The following is a 20,170-nucleotide window of genomic DNA, read 5'->3' on the forward strand; positions in this document are numbered from 1 at the left end:
CAGACTGAGACCCCATGAAACATAAGCTAGGGTGGATCACTGTTCCAAATGGTCCCATGTGCCCACTAGCTCTGGGCTGGGGACTGTACCCTTGGAAGTAGCAGTGGTACAACAACAACAACAACAACAATAATAATAATAATAATAATAATAATAATAATAATAAATTAATTACACTTATATACCGCTCCCATAGCCAGGGCTCTCTGGGCTGTTTACAGAAATTCTAAAATTAAGATAAAAACGAGTATACAAAATTTAAAATTCTAAAACACAGAACATACACACATAAAGCATTAAAAACCATTAAAAAACTAAACATGTGGGCAAATATTATTATTAATAATAATATTTTTCTTACAAGACTATCATGTTAGAGTACGTCTTACACAACTAATGTAAGCCCCCTTGCAATTAGCTTGGAATTTGCACCAAGAAACTGGAATTGGCTGGAAATGTATCATTGTTTCTACTCCAATATCTTGACAGTTGTCCTTTGGTGGAGGTGTTGTGAGAAGTTTCTGGGCCATTCACAGAATTACAGTTCCCAGGGTTGGGAGCCAGGGGTGCCACATGGACTTGAAACGTGTTTATATTGGCCATGTAGAAAATCAGACAGTGCCTTGATGTGTATGCCATTGCTGGGGCAACCGGGCATTATGGTATCAGTAAGCTCAATGCCAAAGCATTGGAATGAAATGGTAGTGAGCAATCTTCAAAATTCCTTGCCAGCAGTACCTGTGATGTTTCCCCTCTGTTTGTTCATTCCTTCCCCACTACTCATCATGTCTCCTTGCTGTAAAATGGTACATGCATTTACTCTTCCTTAAGCTTCATCTTAAAACAAACAAACAGAAAAAAGCAGAGGGAAAGCTGATAGAGATGTTGCTGTTAAAGGGAGTGCTAGAAGCATATCTGTCATTTGTTACTGCCTGGAACAAATGGTTCAGGATCAATGGTACAGCTATGGGGCCAAAATCCCCCTCCCCCCAGTAACCATTAAAGGGAAATTATGTTGCTTCCAACTTCTCTTGTTCAAGTCTAATGGGCTGCATTACATGGGTGGTGAGGGGTGATCACGTGGTCTATAATTGAAAACTTCCCTTCCTGTCAATGCTCAGAGCTTTGAATAGGACAGTGACCTCTAGTGGGTGCTTTATAGCACAACTTCGACTGCCCATGGTAGGAAATCGTGCAATATTTCAGGAGAATCGGGATAGCCAATTTTTTGTTTTGTTTTGAACAGAATAACCCGGGAAACGTGAAGGAGGTTGATCATGATCAAAAGGACCTGCAAACTTCTGTGAGCAGCCAGTCCTGCGCTCATGTAACGTAACCCTGAGAGTCGCAAGTGATGAGGGCGCCAGAAGCAAAGTCCGTTTTATTCCTGTAGACATAATAATTCTATGATTTAAAATGAGTTTCAAATGGAAAATTGCCCATGCTCAGAATATTTTCAGTCAGGGTCGGCACCCATTTTTTATTTTTATTTTATTGCTATGATGCATCACGAATGTCGGCGTTGTAAAGCATGGAGGGAGGGGTGCTGAGACAGTGTGTGAGGGGCGGGAAAGAGAAGAGAAATGTCAGTTGCATGTTTCACAATGAAGTAGGGCCCCATCTAAAGGCCCCCCATGAGTTTAGTAAGTCCAAGGCCTAAAATGACCTAGCTGCACCATTGTTTACCATGCCCTGCGACAATGGGCTGTGCAATCCTATGCATGTTTACTCATAAGTAAGTTCCACCCTGTTCAGTTCTGCTGTCTCCCTTGTCAGTGTGTTTAGGGTTGCAGCCTACTTCAGTTTGTCTGTTCAATGCAAGCGGTTGTCAAAAGGCAATTGGACTTCATGTTTCAGTTTTCCTTCACTGCCATGGCAACCCTGGAGGAGAGAGTTTTGCTGCAGCTTGCTTCTGTCAGCCTGCATAATGATGTGTCCCCACCCTATATTTCTAGTGAAGACTAACATCTATTCCCCAGCTGCCAAAGAAAATCTGTTCCCCCCCCCCCCCCACCGCCAGAGATGTTTTCCTGGGATGGGTGATGGATTTTGCAGGCTGGGGTTCCATGTGTAATTCTATACAAATATGGGAAGGAGTGGGCAGGATCCACAACAAAACACTGTAGCATGTGAAATCATGTGAAAAACATACCGCGCTGCACCATTTCATTCCAGCGCTCTACCCGAGGGCCAAGTTAAATTGTAGGGGAAGCTCACAGAGGCTGGATTCCAGTGGTGGGCAGGACAAAAGTGCTGGGGCCAAAATACCAGCATATTTTAGCTTAAAGCTCTCACTGCCAGTGATGAGAGAGGCATTTCAACCTTTTAGAATGGGAGAGGAACGTGCAAAAGCTGGAAAACCACCAAATGATCAGCAGAAAGAGCGAATGGCCAGGTCAAGGATGTGAGGTTGTTTGGGGAACCCGAGGGTTGGATTGGAATCCCCGGAGGGGCAGATTTGGTCTACAGACTGAGGTTCCCTACCCCCTGTATTAGAGGTTCTCCCCACATTGAGAGAATTGGCCAAATGGCAAATGCAGTTCAATGTAAGCAAGGGTAAAATGATGCATTTGGGGGCAATAATAATAATAATCCAACTTCAAATATAACCTGATGGGATCTGAGCTAACAGTGACTAACCAAGAAAGAGATTTTGGGGTTGCGGTGAACAGCACTATGAAAATGTCCACTGCTGTAAATAAAAAGGCAAACTCCATGTTAGGCATAATTAGAAAAGGAATTGAGAATAAAACTGCCAATATTATACTGCCTTTATCCAGTCTATGGTGCAACCACACTTGGAATACTGTGTACAATTCTGGTCACCACACCTAAAAAAGGATATTACAGAGCTGGAAAAAGTGCAGAAAAGAGCAACTAAAACGATCAAAGAGCTGAAGCATCTTTACAACAGCTGAGACTGTTCAGCTTGGAAAAAAGGAGGTAAGGGGAGGAATGATAGATGTGTACAAAACTATACGTGGTATGGAGAATATGGATAGGGAGACATTTTTCTCCCTCTCTCCTAATACTAGAACCTGGGGTCATCCCATGAAGCTGATTGGTGGGAGATTCAGCACTGATAACCAGAAGTACTTCTTCACACAACACATAGTTAAACTATGGAATTAGCTACTACAAGATTAGCAATGGCCAACAATTTGGATGGCTTTAAAAGGGGGTTGGATACATTTCTGCAGTGTCTACTAGCCCTGACAACTATGTGCTGCCTCCAATAGCAGAGTCAGTGGGCCTATGTACACCAGTTGTTGGGGAACATGGGTGGGAGGTTGCTGTTACACCCTTGTCCTGCTTGTGGGTCTCTGGTCGACAGCTGGTTGGTCACTGTGTGAACAGAATGCTGGACTAGATCTACCCTTGGTCTGATCCAGCACGGTTCTTCTTATGCTCTTAACTTTCTCCGGACCTTCTAGCTATTGTAGTTTAAGGGGGAACTTCGTGTTCCTGTGCTAAAGCTCCCACTCTCTATATGCAGTGCAGCCCGACCCAACGCCTCAGCAGCGTCAACGAAGCATCTTCCCAAACGAAGCGCGGCTTGTAGGATCACAACCCTCGAATCTGAGCCTACGCTTCATTAAGCGTAGTAATTAAGCCAAGTAAGTCCAGCCGAATCCGGTGGACTTTTCAAGTCAATGGGCACAGGCCTGCGCCACCTTGCAGCGCAATCCGGAAGGGCCCGATGTAGACCCCGATGTGCGAGATCAATGAATAGGTAGCAGGCGGGGAGCGATTCCGCCAGAGGGCGGCTTTGGGGCACGTGAAACCCCTTTCCCACGTGTGCTGTTTTCCCGATCGAAACTCCCCGGCCTCTGGCTACTCTCGCTCAGGGCCGGTGCTACCATAGAGGCCACTCTGGCGGCCACCTAGAGAGCCAAGCTAAGAGGGGTGGCGGGCACAGCGCAGCACTCACGCGCGTTGGCTGTGAGCCGGCCCGAGGATTCAGCTGGGTCTGGATGGGCAAGATGGCACCCTGCGCCCGCCCAGCCGAAGCAAAGCCAGGGACGCTGGGGTGGGAGTGGGGCGGCTCCACGTTCGGACTTCCAGAACGCGCCCTGAAGAGAGAGAGAGAGAGAGAGAACGTATGGGTAAATGGGGTCTTTGAGTGAATGCATGTGTTCATGCGTGTGGTGTGTTTGTTTGAAGTGAGTAATGCTGAGTGTGTGTGTGCGTGTAAGTTGCAGGGGATGATTTGGAGGTGATATTCCTATTAAATAATGCATTTTAGACCCATAGACGTTCCTTTCCAATTTGTTTGCTATAAATGGCATGACGTATTTCTTGCACTTTAAAATAAATTTAGCCGTTTCAAGTTTTGTGCTTTCTATTTTTTCCAGGAAACGTATGTTCTTAAAAATCAAAATTGGCATTTTGGGAGTGTGGGGATGAAAGTAGCTCACTTTGCCTAGGGCGCAAAATAGTCTGGCACCGGCCCTGCTCGCGCTCCCCAAAGGCTGTGATCGCAGGTCCGCTTACTAGCGAGGTTGATCCCGTGGAACAAAGTAGGGCTTGAAGAAGAAGGAAGGAAGAAAGGAAGAGAGAAAGAAAGAAAAGAGGCGAGCCGCCCGTTAATTGTTCAAAGAATCCAAAAAAGGGAGCCGAGAGCAGGAAATGGCTCAGATGCAATTATGACCCGGTCATTTTCAGCTTTCAGCCTTCGTCAGTCCTCGTCCGTCATCCCACGCGTGGAGTGACGCGAGCGAAAGCGGAGCGAGACCGGCTCGGCGTGAACTTGCCGCGCCACCTTAAAGCGCCGGAGCAGCTGCCTCGTGGCTCCACCCCGTCGGCTCCAATTACAGCGGCAAACGCTGCCAGCCCAGCCCAGCCCAGCCCAGCCCGCCGGGGTGGGGTGGGGGGACGGAGGGAAGGAGACAAGCAGGCGATACGCGAGGAAGAAGCGTCCACTTTGGAAAGAGAAGACCGTGGGATGCGCGTGGCCCGAGGGAATCTAACGCCCGGCCCTGGAAACTGTAAGCCACACGTGCAACTGGAATCGGAGGGAGGCCGAGCCTTGAACCGTCCTGGCGGCGCGGGGTTAGCAAGAGCAGGGAGCGCGGATGGTGATGGGGCAGAGAGGGTCTGATTTGGGGACGGTTGGGAGCCAGCTAGCGAAATGAGGAAGGAGTTTGGCCCAGGCTCTTCTTACACTTGGGAAAAGAAAAGGAAACGTGTGTGTACTGCTTTAAAGTGCTTTAAAGCGCATTTATAACAGTTTTGGCAACTGTTGGGGCCCAGGACACACTGCATATACAGTTTTCAAAACGTTTTCAAAGTGTTTTAAAGGTAGTAGTGTAGATCCCCCTGGTAGTTCCGCGGATTGTGGCTTAGAATCATAGAACCATAGTATAGCAGAGTTGGAAGGGGCCTACAAGGCTATCGAGTCCAACCCCCTGCTCAATGCAGGAATCCACTCTTTTCCTCCCCGTTGCGATTCGTAAAGCTGCGAGGAAAGAGAGGCGCTTGGGTGGGGTGGCCAGCTGCCACCCAAAGGAGGATGCGTCTCTTGGATAGTGGCGTCGTTTCGATGCTCTTTTTGTGCAACTTAGCGTGACTTGCAGGGGTGATAAAAAGTTTCGTCCCCGGGAAGAGCCCTTTGCAGCTGATCAACCCGGCTTCTTTCCACGTGCTTCTGTGGTCGAGGCAAAGGGTGTAAACTGACAGGTGTTCAGATCGTGATCTGTCGGCGACTTACGTGAATGCAAGCCTTTGCATCATCATGCCAGTCTCGTTTTTTTTTTTCTTCCGCCTGCCAAATGCGAATAAGAGGCATGGCAGGGGCAGCAGTCTTCGGGCCAGTAGATGAAAAGAAAATCTTCTCCAAACGCGATGTAAGACTTCCAGATGCAAATAAAATAAATTAATAAATAAATGAAAGCTAGGATTTTGTGTGTGTCTGCAGTTGAAAGGCTTCTCTGCAATGATGCTTTTGTCATTGAGGCTGAAATCCTGTGCACACTTACCTGGGAGTAAACTCCGTTGGACGCAGTGGGACTTACTCCTAATAAAACACGCACGTGATTGGGAGTGTGAAGCACTTTCTATGAGTGTGTGTGTGTGTGTGTGTAGATTGTTTGATATCGGTCTCCGCTTACTCAAGGATCAACGCAATTTGTGGATTGTTTGTGTGTTCCTTTCCTCAGTTATCTGTGACCCTGTTGTACTGAATTGCAGGCTTCAGTTGTTTCTCCTTTTACTTCTTGATAAAAACGTCACATAATCTAGAGCTAATATTTGCACCCCCTGGTATTATAAGAAACGTTCAGCTTGCATTTTAGGAAAATGTGCAAAACTTGATCAGAGCAATGTCAGAGAGCAACGAGGTTAATGTGTAAAGCATCAAATGTGTTCAACGCAGGACTTAATCTGAGCCAGGGTGCTTAGATCTTAGAACCTAATGCCTGTGCTAGGCCCATCAGAAATGAGATATCAGTACATTTCTATTATTATTATTATTATTATTATTATTATTATTATTATTATTATTATTATTTGATTTTTATTTCACACTTCTTCCAAGGAGCACAAGACAATGTATATGGTTTCTTCTCTCACTCATTTTATTCTTGCAACAACTCTGTGTGGTAGGTTATGCTAAGCTTTATGGCTGAGCGGGGGATTCGAACCTGGCCCCTTCTGGTCCTAGTCAGACTCTCTAACCCAGGGGTAGGTAGCCTGGTGCCCTCCAGATATTTTGAACCACAATTCCCATCATCCTTGGCCATTGGCTCTGCCGGCTGGGGCTAATGGAAGTTGTAGCCCAAAACAGAGAACACCAGATTGCCTACCCCTGCTCTAACCACTATACCACCTTTGCATTTGCTTCACCTTTAAACTTACGCTAATTACTTATTCACTTATTGACAGGTGCTGTAGGCTGAGACTGGATTATTGAACAGAATGAATAACTGCATGCTTTATGTATTTTATTGTTAAAAACTTACATAATTTCAGTGGGCTCTCCTACAGTTATGAGGTGGGGACTGTGATTAAGACCAGAATATTGAATAGAATTAAGGACTGTATACTTAATTTGTTTTATTGTCAAACACTTCACTTCTGTGGACTCTTTTAACAGTTTTGAGGTTGGAACTGTGGTTCATTAAAAGCAGAACTGTAGAAACATCATGATTGCATGGGAGACCGGCCCCTTAATCTCAAATAGTTATTGGTGACACAGTAAGAAGACCACTCTGTACATATTGAGGGGCATTCTTCCCTCCAGGTGTAGACAAATACTGTACTAGTGGACACAGTGGTGACAGGCACTGATGGTGGCGAGAACTTAGGTGGCTTTTAGAAAAGGACCGGACAGTGTCGAAAAGGATAGGTCTACTAAGAGCTAGGCACTTAAAAGGTAGTAGACCAATGGAAATATATATATTTTCTAATCTCAGTTGCTATGCATGGGAGGGTTGGAGGGTGTGTTGCAGTATATGGAAAGGAAGGGTGGGGTGTGAAACTCTCCTTCTCAGTGGCAAACCCCCTTGAAAATTGCCCCTTGCCTATCAGTTAACCCGAGAAAAAGAAACTTGAATTGACACCGATCTCTGGCAGTAGATCTCGGACCACGGCAAATAGATTCAGAACTGAGCTCCTATGGATCCAGGCCTAGCAAAGCCCAACCAATTGCTGTTGGCTGCGATGACAGCTAAATAGAACAGAACGCTTGTGTTGAGAGGCCCCGTGTCTCTGAAATGCACATGGTGGGGCCAGTCCATGCGGGAGGGATGTTGGCTTCATGACTTGCTTTGCAGGCTTCCTGGAGGCTAAAAGGATACGGGACTAGATGGGTGATTGGTCTGATCCAGTGGGGGCTCTTGTATGGCAAATACTAGGGCCCTGTCACTAGGTGATAAAACAAGTAGTGAACAAACTCTGCATGAAATGGGCATGTGGTTGTAATAGAATTCCTTCTGGCAGTGAGCAACCCACGTGAGTATTAGTCAGTGGCATCTTATGTTCTCCTGGGGGACACTAGCCTGGAGGACAAGAAGAGTCTAGTAGAAGGGAGAACTGTAGTTGGAGACAGATGGAAGATAATGGCTCAGTTCAGACAACACGTTTCTCAATGGTGGTTTTAGAACTCCATGGTGGAGTTTTTACACCACCGTTGAGAAATGTGTTGTCTGGAGGGAAAACTCCATGCAATAGTGGAGGTTTTTTTTTTTTAAAAAGAAAACGCTCCACACTGAATATCCACACTGTGCAGGTGAGAGTTCCTGCACAACTGTTGTATTGTGTGTAGGGTTGCGTGGAGTTTCCTGTTGCATTGAGTCGACTTTTCCCACGGCTTACAGAGTTCTCTGACAAGAGCGGCAAAAGGAGGGAGTGCCACTCTAGGAGAGGCGCTGGGATTTTGTTTTTGCAGCAATGGCTGATGGGATACCATCAGGAGGACTGGGAGAGGAGAGAGGGGGCGAAGAAACTGTCAATCAAATGTCGCGTTGCCTTTTACTCAACTCCACGGTAGCCCACAGTCACGCAATGATGGAGTTAGAACATGTTGGGTGGAGAGTACCCCCTACAGACTCAACCGTTGAGTGGAATTTTCACATTGGGTAGAGAAACGTGTTGTCTGATCTAAGCCAATGTTTACTTTCAGAGATCTGAAGTGGGTATGTGAAAAATATCATACAGTAGTTCACTCATCCCGTTACCGCCGTTGCTCACAGGTTTTTGGTGCACTTCAAAAAATCTGTACACCAAAGAAGTGAGAGTGTACACCAGGAATGGGGAAAAGTGTGGCTCTCCAGAGGTTGCTGGACTGTATCTTCCATTACCTTTGCCTATGCAAGCTGGTGCTGATGGGAATTGTAGTCCAACAACGTCTGGAGTGCCACACATTCCCCACCCTTGGTGTACATCATGGAAAAACTATGTTTCTGTCACACCACTGTCAATAAAGGACAGAATGAGGTCTTATGAGGGAAATTCAGGGATTCCATGCCAATGCTTCCTTTGTAATGCTAAGTGCAGAGTGGGTGTAGTATTTGACAGACAACATTGGGATGCAGAAGGGCAGGGAGAACTTACAGGGCTGTCCCAAGGTATTCTGCTACCTCACAGCTTCCGCCAGCCAGCCATGTATGCTGGGAATTCTAAGATTTTTCCTCCTGTCTAAACAGGCATAGGATTCCACCCTTGATAGTTATTGCCTCTATCCAGGGACTCTGGGAATCGTAGTATTGTTGGTGGACAGTTAGGGGGTTTTATGTACAATCCAATTTCTTATGTCATAGTAAACTTCTATGGATGAGAGCCAGAAATCACATAAGCCAGTTTGTCCCACTCAGTAAACATGTTTTAAGTACAGGTATATGGCATAGGGTTTTTGCCTAATAATCCTCTTTTTTGAAGTGTATTGATAACTATTACCATTTTTTTTTAAAAAATGGTTGCCCGACTGCTCTTTTCCCCACTGCTTTGAAATAGTTTCTTGTGAAATGAAGCAGTAAATGAGTAAGCGGTTCTTTCTGTTAAGCAAGACTCTTACAAAATTTCCTACTGGTGAAAATTTCATGATGGAGAGAAAGATCTCTCTCAACAATAGCTTTTGAGAGTTACTTAAGGGTATCAAAGCAGCACACATAAAAGAGCAATCTGATGCATATTTAGACAAAGAAAAAAAAGTCCTACAACTCTCATTATTCCCCAACCAACTGAGGAATACTAGGAATTGTAGATTTTTTTTTGTCTAAAAATGCATAGGATTGCCATCTAAGTCATTTTCCCCTCAAAATTTCAATTCCCTCCACCAAATTACTGTGCCTTCTAGAACTGGCTTCTATGGTTGCTTCCAGTTTGGCTTTTATTGTACAATCACCCTGCCTCATTCATAGAATATTTAGGGGGACCAGACATCATGGTCTTCCATTTGTAACCCTTCCGTACTTTTGCACCTCTTCTGTCTCTTCTCCTATCTACAGTACACAAAACCTGCTAAGGAGGGAAATTTGGAATAGCTGCAAAATGTTGTTTGACTGGTACCCTAGGCGATTTTGTTTACAGGAGAAGTTGCAGCCATCGATGCTGCTGTGAGTGCTTTTGCCTGGTGCCAATTGAGGTGGATCCTGGACAGAGATGGAGAAAGGAGGCAGCGCTAGTCTCTGTGGTGAGCTGACTTCCTTTTTGCATCACCATCCACTTCTTTTTTTGGAAATGAAATCCCTGAGAATCAGGGCTGGTGTCAAGTATAGTCCCCTTGACTTGCCCAAACAACGGTTGTGGTGAGAAGGATGCCACGGCGTTCTTCCTTACTGGCTCTTTGCCTGTCAATCAAGCAAGTGGAAGCAATGAAGAGAAAGAGGATGAGGAGGAATAGCAGCTGGTGACAGTGGTGTTGAGAAGGTAGATTCACTGAAGGAGGGAGCCATTGAGGGTGTCTTGCCCAAGGGCCAAAAAAACCTGGAGCTGACACTTCCTGTGGTCCATTGATGTGCTTTAAATCCATAAAGATTTATACTCAGTTAATACTTAAGGCATGAGTAACCAGTGTTAAGTGATTCTGAGTAATGCATTCTTGCTTAAGACCTTGCTAGGTTGGTTAAACGCCTACCTGGTCCGGAATTATTTGCAGGAATACCTGCAGGTCAGAAAAAAGAGGAATTATTTATGGAAATTATTTATTTTCACCCCAATACATTAAGATGTTTTTAGAATGTTTTTAGAATGGTTTTTTGGGATGTTTTAACAGGGGGCTGTAACATTTATCTATATAAATAAAAATGTAAATGTTCGTTCGAAACAGACGTTATATCTCCGAAAGTTCTTCACTGATTGCTTTGAAATTTTGACACAACGTTGCATTCGAATACGCGAGCGTTGTTATGTAACTATGTTCTATATGGGGACAAAAGTTTGTCTTAAAATCGAAGAAATAGGCCTCCTCAAAACCAGTCCTGCTGATCATTGTGACATCGCCAACCAGTAGGCCAATCCACTGCCTCTGCCTTCTCTCTTATTTGCATGTTCTCTCACAATTGGCTGAGTGAATATAGATGTCACACCTGTGACAGTTACACGTTCTGAAGAAAGGTAACTGCCAGGAGTTTCCGCTAACTTCCTCACCGTAAAAACATCCTTTTTTAAAAACCAAACAATTTGCTTTACTTCATCCAAATAATGCCTCACAGAAGATCACACTTAGGTCGTCGTACTCGCAGAGCGGAAGCACTGCGACGAGAAATTGTAAATCAGACTGAGGAAGAACGGGCATCAGCAACCGAGAAAAAAAGAAAAAGAATTCCTCAAATACGTGCCAAGGAACCAGGCAAGCAACGTTCAGCCAGACTTGAGGATGCACGGTTGCGAGCACGACAATCGCTTTCTACAGCTTCAGATCTTCTTTGTTCTCAACAGAATGAACGCGACAGGCTGAGAGTGGCTGAAAGACGTCAACGAGAAACAGCACATCAGCGTCAAACACGACTCCGTGGTAAACAATCACACGATTACAATTGCCTTGCATTCCGGTAGAACCCAGCTGATGATTATAGTTTGAGGCAGCATGTTCTCATCGGCACTATGACTGAAGTGTGTCCTTATTGCAAGGCTCTTAAATTTAATGGAGAAACAAAAGGAATGTGTTGCGCTGCTGGAAAAATTAAACTGCCTCAACTTGGAGAACCACCAGAGCCATTACAAACTTTGCTTGCCGGATATACCGCAGAATCAAAGCATTTCCTATCTAACATCAGGAAATACAACTCATGCTTCCAAATGACGTCGTTCGGCGCAGAAATCATCACAGCTCCATTTACGCCAACTTTCAAAGTCAAAGGACAAATTTATCATAAAGCCGGCTCCTTCCTTCCGTTTCAAGATAGTCAACATAAATTCCTACAAATGTATTTCATTGGTGATGGCAATGTTGAATTGAATGCACGCTGCGGAATTTATACCGGCATAAAAAGGTCCATCGTTTCAAAACTGCAACAGCTACTTCACGAAAAAAACAATTTAGTACATTTGTTCAAAACAGCAATTGACATGATGCCATCTGATACACACAAGATTGTTATTCATGCTGACAAAACGCCTGCTGGAGAACATGTGCGAAGATTCAATGCTCCAACTATAGATGAAGTGGCAATTGTTATAGTCGGAGATCAATCTTGACAGGACCTTTCAAAGGTGAAGATGTCCTCATTCCTCGCATTCCTATGATTCCAAAAGATATGCCATTTCAATTTAAGAGATTGCAATTCCCAATTCGATTGGGGTTTGCAATCACCATCAACAAAGCTCAGGGCCAATCTTTAGAATTGTGCGGTTTAGATCTAGACACAGATTGCTTCTCACATGGACAATTATTATATGTTGTGTGTTTTAGAGTCGGCAAACCAGACAATCTCTATATCTACACAGACAATGGAACAACTAAAAATATTGTATATCCACAAGCATTGTGAAATTAAACATATTAGAAACATCCGCTTTGTCTTTTCTTTCTTTTCAATTTAACCAGACTGAGCCACAGCAACGCGTGGCAGGATACAGCTAGTAATACAATAAAATACATTAGGATAGCACATTATATTAAAATATGTTTTTGTTATTAGGTCACTAGGGCCTATGTATGTATAGTATTAATCATGTGTGTGTGTGTGGCTCTGCCAGGTGTTTCCATGTAGTTGTCATATGATCTTTCTTTGGTGACTCATAACTCAAATTCATAGCCACTCTCTGTGAACCTTTGCTACCTCAGAACAGAGTGGGGAACCTCTTTCCAAGGACTGAATTCAATTTTGGAGACGTTCTCAGGGGCCACGTTCCAGTGGTGGGTGGAACAGAAGGCAAAGGTTGCTGAGTCAAAGGCAACAGGGGCAGGGCCCCAAACACCAGCATATTATAGTTTCAGGTTCTTACTGACAGTAACTAAGCCCTAGGGGAGGCAGTTCAACCTTAATACAATGGGGGGAAAACTGTTCAACAGCTGGGAAACCACCCAATGATACGTGGTTGAGGGAAAGGGTAGCATGGCCTTACGGGGAGGGATAGATTCCACCCCTAAACTAAAGAGTTAGTGCTACCGTACATTGACTAAGGCCTCTTCTTGACGGGGAGGAAGAGAGGGAGTCTTGAGCCTAGCTCTTCTCCCTCGGACCCTGCGCGTGGTACGGGCGCTCGGGGTGGGTGGGCGGGCAGCCTATTTTTTTCCTTGTTTATGTACAGATAAAACAAACAAACAAAAGCCGGGGGAGGAGGTCTGCCCCCTTCCCTGTCCAGCCGATGCTGACCAATCAGGGGTTGCCATTGGCTGTGGCACACCTCCACAGCAAAAAAAATTCAGGGTAAGTGCCCGACTTTTTTTTAAGCAGAGCTTCGGAGGCTTGTCCCTGGATGGGTTCAGGATGGCGACTGCATCATATAGATGACCTGCCACCACTCAGGATCCACCCTGGGGCAAACCCCTCATCAAGACAACCCCTAAGGCTAACAGGAAATGTACATAGTGCCCTCTTCTCTGTTCTCTAGAGCCATTCCTTTTGAGAGAAAGTGCTGCTGCTGAATAAAGTCAGGAAGAATGTCCTTGCTTGGGGAGACATTTATTTTATTTTATTTAATTCATTATTTATTTAGTATTTGTATACCACCTTTCAAATATCTGTCCCAAGGTGGTTTACAATAAAAAATTCAGTCCACAACAACAATAAATATAACATGACACAATTCAATAGAAAGCACTTAATTAAAACTATCAAGTAAAACAATGCAATACAGTAATTCAACAGCAGAATGGAGAATGCATCTCCTTCCAGTGTTTAAATAATATTTCACTTCATTCGGTATAATCCACTGTCTGCTCACAAGTCCATATGTCTACTCAGAAGTAAATCCCACTTTGTCCATTAATGCCTACTCCCAAGTGAGCGTGCATAGGAGTTCAGCCTTAGAATTTCCGGAAGTATTCTTCTCAGTTGGCACTGTGCTACGAGATTCCCTGTCTAGCTTTTGATAGGCAGAATGAATAATCCATGAATGAGATTTATATCTTAGCTCCTAATGATGTAAAGATAGACCAACGTCAGTCTGAAAAGATAAGCTGCACCTGGTTTGATCGTTAGTCATATTCTATGGAATGCTTTGTAGTAGCCGCAGGTTACTATAACCTGTTTCAGCTTAGATGTATTATCTTTCTTGGCATATCTATGATCGTGTTTCCTTATCATTTTATTGACCACAAGAAATTCTATTCTTATCCAAATGTATCAATCACAAATGCCAATAAGCCTGAAGAACTGAAACCGGCAGTTTAAGAAAGGAAGGTGTGGTGGGCCTATTGAATCTTGCCAGATTCTGTTGAAATCCAGATTTCTTTTATCGAAATAACAGAGGCAAAAATGGTTAGTGCTAAACAAAATGGCCCCCTTCCCCCAATACTAATATGATTAGTTTTCCTCTCTAGCCGTCTTTAATTGTTACTCAGGTGAAGAGGGTAAGTGTGTGTGCAGTGGCCACAGGGCTAAGTGTGTATGGAGGGTAAATGTGGACTGAGTACATAGGTCTATATTCTGTTGCAGAACCTAAAGTTGTTGTTGTGGTTGTTGAAAGTTTTTATTTTTATAGTTCTGGTTACATAGGTCAAGTGATGAAACATATAGAGTCCGTACAAATATAAATACATGTTCCCACCTGGGTTTGAGGTTGTTTAACATGAATTTAATTTAGGGGACCCCAGAAATTAGTCTCTTTACCCGTCCACCTATACTTTCCATAGCTCTATATATGCCTATGGAGGTGTTCTCCCATCTTCTTCTTTGTTCACATAATCAATAAATTTCCTCCATACTCCCTCAAATCTATCTTCGCTTTGTTGTCCTCATGCTTTCCTCAGTTTTTGTGTCAACTTTTTAAGAGAGCAATCTGCCACACCCTTTGGTACAAATTATCAATATGGAGCCCTTTGCCATCTTTCCAATGTTCAGCTATCAACCACCTAGCCACCAATAATAGATGGCTCATTAATTCCTTATATAAGAGCTTGGTATCTAGTCCCCCATATACATTTAACAAAGCTAAGTGAGAAGATGGGTGAACCCATTGTTTGGTTATCAAACTGATTTCCTGGAATACTTTTCCCCTCCAATATACGGTATGCTCGTCTTAGGGTATCACCACCACATATGTATGTGTGCCCCTACTCCGGATCATCCCCTCTAACACTCTGGGGATGACCCTGGGCTCATCATTGATAATCTTCTAAAGTTCTAAAGTTGTTTTTGTTTGTTATTAACTCCCATTAGTCTTTTTGTACACTTCTAAACTTATCATTCAAATAAATCAGGGCTCATAAACCCTAAAATATGCATGATTCTCCAAAAATTGAGTAATCGTACTGGTGAATGGGTGGCCATATTTCAAAATGGCTGCCAATTTTGTTACAGGGAAAATCTGAGATGGTCCTATAGCCAAAAATATTCAACATGGTATGGTCTACAAGTGTGCTGAATTTCATGTTTTTATCATCAAAATCACAATTGTTTCACTTATCTCCTGGACAAATGGGTTCACCTTTAACTTCTCCAGTGGGCAGCCATCTCTGCTGGTGGTGTCCCCTGCCTGATGTAGAACCCTGGAAGATCAAGGTTCTCTGTTGCATGGGAACCTTCAGGAGGATGAAGGCAGCAGGAGCAAGGCCTTTCCACCAAGCCCTGCTGAGAGACCTCCCTTATGAAAAACCCTCTTTTCTTGACTATTACCACTAGCAGTTGTTCCATCAGGCTGAGCTGAGGGAGGTTAGAGGGAGAACAGAGTCATTCCACCAGCTCTGTTGAATGAATTAATTTCCCCCTTCCTCCCTCATTCCTTTTCCTTCATATGCCGTGCCTTTTCAGAGTAATATCTGAAGAGGGCTCTAGGTATCTCCAAGGGCCTGCTCAGACAGCATGGTAAGCCATGCAGCAAATGGTTAGTGAATGTGTTTAAACCGTGGTTATGTAACCACCATGGTTAGGAATGGTTCACATGACACACTAAATCACGGTTTGCATGACACACTAAGCCATAATGTTTAGCTCAAAATGCTTTAACCACCATGGCTTAGCATGTCATCTGAACAAGGTCCAAATCTTGTCAGGGAAATGGGAGGTGCAAGTTTTAGCCTTAGTTATTTCTCACAGTAATCTGCCTTACACAAACTGGGACTATAGGTCTGTCTAGCTCAGTATTGTCCCCAGTGGCTGGCAGCGGTTCTCCAGGATTTCAGTCAGGAGACTTTCCCTGGCCTATCTGGAGATGTGAGGGATTGAACCTGTGATCTTTCGCATTCAAAGCCTGTGCTCTACCACTGAGCTATGGCTTGACTACGATCATGTTTACACAGTTATTTTACTATATTGCCATGTAACTATTGTGTAGTGTATTGCAAGTTAAGTTCCTTATAAAGGCTGAGGCGTTGGTTTTTTTGGGATATAGCTGCAAGTCTTTTCATAGTAGCTTGGGTTATTTATTTGTGACATTTATATACCACTGAGTGTAATGAAATATCCCAGTCCTCTCTGCCATCAGGACAAGAACAGCACTAAATCAAGGAATCTGCTTCGGCTGTTGATGGATACCATATTCAAACAAATTGGTATCCAGCATCCACTTAAGGAGAATTAAAATTCCCACCCAGGAAATGCCTATGGATTTCAGAGTGAAAACGCATACATATTCTCACATCTATGGTGCAGTTGGAAACATTTTCTGGTTGCATACCCTATTTCTTCGATTCTAAGATGAACTTTTTTCCCCATATAAACATCTCTAAAAATGGGGTGCGTCTTAGAATCGCAGGTGTGTCTTAGGGGTTTTTTTCTGTTGGTGGTACTGAAATTAGTGTGCGTCTTACAATCAATGGCGTCTTACAATCGAAGAAATACGGTACATCACATCTACTGATGAAGACTAATTGGAAATGGAGTACACAATCTAGAGTTACCATTGGAACTGATATCATTATTTGAATAAAAGCAACTGTATGTATGATTTCAACATTGTATTTTAGTCAGTGAAGCAACTGACACTAATACATTTATTAAGATTTGATTATAAGCAATTGATATCAGAAACTGCTTGTTAAAACTGAACACTTATATTTATCAAGATTTGATTGATATAAATATTTGATTAAATACAACTATATGTATGATTCAAACATTGTATTTTAGTCAGTAAAGTAACTTATCAAGATTTGATTACAAGCAATTGATATTAGCAACTGTCTTGTTAAAATTGAACACATACAACTGTATCCTTGAAAGTCATCAATGTTTGTTCTGCTCGGCTGTTAAATATAATTGAATTTTTTTTGTTTAATCGCTATTGTATAATAAGAAAATTCGTGTATTTCAGTCAGCGCATAACAAGAGAATTCTTGTATTTCAGTTGGCAATACGATCCCATTTGTTGTTTACAAGCTAGTGTTTATAAGCTTACATCCATAGTAAACTCAATTATCTTATCACAGAGCCTGTTGATTGTGGTGGAAGGCGCCCCTCCTGGGGCCCCATGGTGGACTGCAATAGCCTGTGGCCCTCATGTTCTTCCCCTCCCCCTGCTTTAGAGGTTTTGTTTCTGACAAGTATGATAGAATTTGGTTGCAGTTCAAAGACATATAGGTATTGGGGTGGGTGGGGTGATTGCTAACTGCATGTATAGCCAGAGTTTCCTTTGAATTGCAGCAGCAGGTTTGACAGTCAAAGAAGCAAGCCATTTTTTCAACTGAACAGTGGCTTGCCTCTTCAGCAGCGGAAGTAGCTATGGGTAAGAATGTCAAGGGGAGCTCTGATTATTAACATTCTCATGCATGTACACTTGTAGCTTCTTTAGATCACAGTCTCACAGCTAAGCTACATGTTACTTTAATGCTTTTTTTGCATCACCAGGTCATTTTTTTGAAAAAGGGGTCAACAGCCTCTTGTTCTTCTTAAGCAAGGCCAGGACACATATATTTACAACACTAAGGGCTTTGCTAGACCTACCTGGGAATCCGGGCCAGCCCGTGCTAGAAGTAGCACAGGCTGTCGCTCCTAGCTAGACGTAACATGTGACGGGGTAAATGAAAGCCCTGTTGCGTCTGCCATTTTTTTTCTCCTTGAAGGGGCCATGTGCGCAGGAGCGCACCAACGATAAGGTAGGCTTTTTGTTTTTTTAAAAAAGGGTTCTCTGCTCCCCCCTGCCCCCGATTCCCCCCACCATGTCCGATGCCCCCCTCGCTTGCCCTCCTGCCATGTCCGATGCCCCCCTCGCTTGCCCTCCCACCATGTCCGATGCCCCCCTTGCCTGCGCGTGCACCCACCTGGTCCGATGCCCCCCTTGCCCGCCGGCCCGCCATGTCCGATCACCCCCATCGCCACTGGGCTGCGATTCCCTCCCTGATGTCCCCTGGCTCCCATTTCTCTCCCCCCCCACGATTCCCCCCTGGCCCAATTGGCACAGCGCGGCTTTTCTCAGCTACTCACGAGTTAGCAGTGTAGCCTGGAAAGGCTGCGGAACCAGCTAGACTGCGCTCAGCTCGGGGCTGCCACAACCGGTGCCAGTTATCCCGGGCCAAGGGAGGGTTTAGCCTGGGCTGACCCCAGGATCCCCTGTCCATCATCTGGATGCACAGGGGTGAGCCCGGGTATCAGCCCGGGCTAAACCCTCGTCTAGCAATGGCCTAAGAAGTTAATTAGGTGCACGAAACATATTGCTGGTGCGCTATTTGACCTTGGGTGTTTTCATAGACACAATCTATTTGTTATCATGCAGGAGAGGGCAAACGCACACTATGCATTTTTTAAAATTCAAGATATGAAGGCATCATTTTTGAAAGTGATTAGGATATTGACCTGGTTTGCATGTAACAATATAGTTTATAAGCAGCTTGAGCAAGGATAGCTAAAAAAAAACCATGGACCTTCCATCTGCGGTTTGTTTAATGTGACGTTAAATCCAGGAACTCTGGCTTGCCTCTTCCAACAAGCCAGAGTCATAAGCCATGGTTCACTGCTGGCTTGTGAGTATAACTTGTTGAGAAAAAGTCAAGCCAAGAGTCCCTAGTTCACATGTAATGCTAAGCAAACCATGGAGGGAAGGTCCGAGATTTTTTAACTGCTTCCATTTGCAGTGAGAGTGATCAGCAATTTGCGCAAGCAGGCTGCTCATAAATGGTAAGCCTCCCCTGAATCACTGGCTTATTGTTGGGTCCAAACTGGGCCATTGTGACAGCCTCTCATAACCCTTCCAGTTCCTTTGTAGGGCTTGACATATCCAAGTATGCTACAGTGACCTATATATTTGTTTTCCACCAAGGTTCACATTATACTAATGGGGCAAATTTAGAGACAACACAAAGGTAAACTTGTGTTTGCCATTTCATGTCTACTCAATGGGTCGGCATGCAGCCACTGTGAGAAGACTACACAATATTTTGTTGCTTTTGGCTTCCGTCAGGAAGAGTTATGTTAAGGCCTTTGTTTTCTGTTTGCAAATATTTGTATCCATATGCAAAGCAAGTGGCTCTTATGTATCAATATTCTTCCTTGTTTTCCTAGCCAGGACTTTGGCTGTTTTGACCAGGGTGTTGGTTCCTTATGGGAATAAAATGAGATCTTGTAACTGTTCAAAACTCTAAATATGGGTATGTTTATAGCAAGAAAATGGGCCATGTGATTGTGGCACATTTTGTGTGTACTGGCCTTTTCCTGTTGCTAGTGGCACATGTGCTGGATAAGTGGATGTATTATCGAAAGGAGAGGGTGTGTGAGGAGATACACACCTAGCCTCAGGAGGCGTTGGTGATTTTTCAAGAGTATGAATCACGTAAAAGCATCAGGGGGCTTAGCAGTGGAAGAAGTGGTGGTTTCTTTTTCCCCACTTGCTTTTTGAGCCGCCTCTGCAAGCAGCAATGGCAGTAGAGTTCTTTTCAGCATCGGCCATGTTTTCCTCCCACAGTGCCCCTCAGATCAATGCTACATCATGACCTAGTGTTGTTTTGGGGGCATTGTGAGGAAACAACATGGCAGCCCCCACTGGTGGTCATCATATTCTCTCCACCCCCCCCCCCCCCAATAATATCATCCTGAGGAAGCGTTGTAGGAAAACACATGGCAGTATTATATGATGTCTACTGTTAGGAGATACTGCATTTTGCTGCCATTTGTAATGGCAAGTTAATAAAAAAAGA

At 44.0% G+C, this 20,170-nt stretch overlaps 1 protein-coding gene across 1 annotated transcript in view; it reads left to right on the forward strand.

Moving 5' to 3' along the window:
* The first annotated feature begins 4,934 nt into the window (after positions 1 to 4,934).
* PLA2G4A (phospholipase A2 group IVA) overlaps positions 4,935 to 20,170 on the forward strand; it is a 109,556-nt gene continuing 94,320 nt past the window's right edge. Inside the window, exon 1 of the mRNA XM_063117239.1 lies at positions 4,935 to 4,988. The gene's annotated coding sequence lies outside the window, so the exon portion shown is untranslated. The remainder of the gene's footprint in view (positions 4,989 to 20,170) is intronic.

The sequence above is a fragment of the Elgaria multicarinata genome, chromosome 1, assembly GCF_023053635.1.
Source record: "Elgaria multicarinata webbii isolate HBS135686 ecotype San Diego chromosome 1, rElgMul1.1.pri, whole genome shotgun sequence".
Lineage (NCBI taxonomy): Eukaryota > Metazoa > Chordata > Lepidosauria > Squamata > Anguidae > Elgaria > Elgaria multicarinata.